This window comes from Microcebus murinus, unplaced genomic scaffold, assembly GCF_040939455.1.
Source record: "Microcebus murinus isolate Inina unplaced genomic scaffold, M.murinus_Inina_mat1.0 scaf043_hap2_Mmur4.0, whole genome shotgun sequence".
NCBI classification, from domain to species: Eukaryota; Metazoa; Chordata; class Mammalia; order Primates; family Cheirogaleidae; genus Microcebus; species Microcebus murinus.
Window position 1 is genome coordinate 174,634 of NW_027438989.1, and position 3,173 is coordinate 177,806.

At 65.2% G+C, this 3,173-nt stretch overlaps 1 pseudogene; it reads right to left on the reverse strand.

Moving 5' to 3' along the window:
• Positions 1–313: 313 nt before the first annotated feature.
• LOC142868844 (uncharacterized) lies at positions 314–432 on the reverse strand (annotated as a pseudogene).
• Between the last annotated feature and the right edge of the window lie 2,741 nt (positions 433–3,173).

Sequence of the window (3,173 nt, forward strand, 5' to 3'; positions counted from 1 at the left end):
TTCTGGTCACATACTCCCTCAAAATGACATCCTGGCCTTCTTCTGGAACTCCCTCCCCTCTCAGACTCTCAAGGTTTCCTCCAGCGTGTCGGCTCCCACAGAGCAGACCTTTGGTCTGAGACCTGACAGTCCAGAAGCCACGCATGCTGCCGCGTGGCGGCGGTGTCACGGCTCGGGACAAGAGGAGGCCCCACGGTGCGGGCTGGGGCGCCAGGCACCGCGGCGGGCGCTGAGGGTGGGGGTCACCCCCACCCCGGGCCGCCCCCGCACTCCCAGAAACGCGACAGAACCAGAGGCAAAAAAAAAAAGAAGAAGCCTACGGCACCCGGTATTCCCGGGCGGTCTCCCATCCAAGTTCTAACCAGGCCCGACCCTGCTTAGCTTCCGAGACCAGACGGGATCGGGCGCGTTCGGGGTGGTGTGGCCGTGGACGGCGGAGGGCGCCCCTGCCCCGCTCAAGAAGCCGAGCCTCTCTGCGCTTCCCCGCCGCCTCCTCCCGCCCCAGGCCCCGCGCCGGGTCGGGCCTGTTGAGTTCGCCGGCCGGGTCCCGCGGGCTCCGAGGGACGGGGGTGACGGGCGGGGCGGGCAGGGAGCGGCGGGCCGGGGTTGGGGGCTGTCTCTGTATACACACACACTCACACTCACACGCACTCACTCACTCACACTCACACAAGATGCGCCTCCACGGCTGGACCCGCCAAGGTGGAGCCCTTCCAGCCCCCCTCCTCTCCTCGCCTGGCCTCCTTCACCTCCCCGCCCCCCACCCCCAGCGCGCCGGGGCCGCTGACTGCTCACGGGCGGGAGGGGCGGGGCGCTCGCCCTTTGACCCCAGCCAGGGGCGGCCCTCCCCCACAACCCCTTTCAGCTGCGCCCCCCACCCTGTGGCCCGGCGGCCGCCTATTCCCCCGGGCCAGGGCTGGGGCACAGCGCACGGGGGAGGGGAGCCAGTGTATGGGGCGTCTGTCTCTCTCTCTCTCTCTCTCTCTCTCTCTCGGGATGTGTCCCATGGGTGGGGTGGGGTGGCGTGGTTTGTGGGGCGCTGAAGAAATCAGTCCCCTCCATCTCCTCCCTCTGGAAAACACCCAAGCCCTTGGAGAACTGCCCGCACCTCTACCTACCGTGGGGGCCGGGACCCTCCTCTGTGTCCTCCTGTGGCCCAGTCCAAGGGGCCTGGGCCTGGCCGGGGCTGCATTGGACCCCGACCACCCTGGCGTGTGGACTCGCTAAAAATTGGCGATTAGATATTGGATTCCAGCGTCATTGAGGTCATTTCACTAATGAGTGCACCGCAAAGAGTTTCCTAATCCATCTGTGAGGGTGGCAACCGAAAGAGAATTTTAGAGCTGACAGAATAGGCGAGGAAAGGCATAGGAGATTTCCACACCCAGTAAGGAAGCCTTTCCCGAAGTGGAAGAAAGAAAGGAGCAAACAGAGACACCGGTAGCCCGCCCGGATCAGAGTCTGCCCCTGAGAGAAAGTACCCTGACCAGGTTCACCCGTGGGTGGGTGGCGAGCTAGCGGCATTCAGAAGAGCGAGGCCCGCAGTCTGTGCAGAAGACACCTGCACTCGGGTGTGTGTGGCGGCACAATTCACAAGCAGCTCCAGATGTTAAACCAAGGAGAAGCCAGGGAGTTCCCAACGCCCCAGGTGTCCTCAGCCCACGACTGGCTGCTGTGGGAATGCGAAGCCCGGCTCCTTGTCTCAGAGCGGGGCAACCAGGAGGTGTGATGTCCACCCCGGGGTTCCCAGGAGGATCAGACTGAAGCTGGGACTTGGCCTGAAAGTGTCCCCTCGCATGGCCACCCCCTTCCCCTTCCTGCTCCTCTACTCCTGGTGCCCCTCCATCCAGGGGCCAGACCTTAAAGAGTCACCCGCAAGAGAATCCTGGTCCCAAAGGAGCCTTCTGGGGGACCCCTGCTGAGAGAGGTTGTGGGCATGGCCCGCTGGGGCTCTGCCCGACCCAGGGCTGAGAGATGCAACCTCCCAGCTCTGGGTCCCTGCAGGAAGTGTTGGCAAGCACAGGGCCAGTCCTCCAAAGGCCCAGGTGCAGGGAGCCCAGGCCAAGCAGCCTGTGGAAGAAGCCACATGCTGTGCCACCCCGGGGAACAGGACTGCAGGCCCGGGCCCTTCCCACCTCCTCCTCCTCCTCCTCCTCCTCCTCCTTCTCCTCCTCCTCCTCCCACCCCGCCCCCGCCCCCGCCCCCACATGGCACAGGGCCCAGAGACACCTCAGACACTTGCTACCCAAAGTGCAAAGGGCATCAGTTGCTCCTCCAAACCCCCCCCCAGCCCAGCAGACCGCGTTGTCCAGCCAGCCCCCGGGCCTCCCTGGGGTGCCCAGCACAAAAGTGCAGACACCCACCGGACCCTCAATCTCAGTTTTCGGATGTTTTTGCCACTCTGAGGACCCGCAGGCCAGCTGGGCCTTCTGGCAGGACAGAGAGCCCCGGAATCCGGAATCCGACGTGGAGAGCTGGGTGTACGTCCCCATGAGGAGGCGGTCCCCACCTCCGCGGCTATCCCCTTGCGGGGAGCGGCAGCCGCGGGGCCTCAGAGAAGACACCAGGCTGGGCCCCCACGGCACAGCGGGAGCACGTCCCCCGCAGGCCACTTAGCGACGGCGGCCAGCCGGCGGACGGTTGGGTTGCGCGAGACGCTGCGGCCGCCCTGCTACCGGGTTCCTGGGAGGGCGTCCTGGAACCAGCGTCCACACCAAGCCCTTGGAAGGCCCAGGCCACGGAGGAGCCCCGTCAGGCAGGGGCCGAGGACGGTGACGGCCCGGGCGGGGAGGAGCGTGTCAGGCAGGGGCAGAGGACGGTGACAGGTGATAGGCCGGGCGGGAAGGAGTCAGTCAGGCAGGGGCCGTGGAGGAGACGGGCTGGGTAAGGGTTAGGGTTAGTGTCAGGGCACAAGTCACAATCGCAAAGACCTGGAAGCCACCCGAGTGCCCATCGACCCACGAGTGGGTAAATAAAATGTGGCGCGTGGACACCACGGAGTGCTATTCGGCTATGAGGAGCAGCGGTGAGGGGGCACCTCTCGTGGTTCTCCTGGCCAGAGCTGGAACCCGTTCCAGTAAGCCAAGTATCCCAAGAATGGACACACGAGCACCACGTGCTCGCGCTCACCAGCAAATGGGTACGAACCCATGGACACCTAAGTGGACACAGAG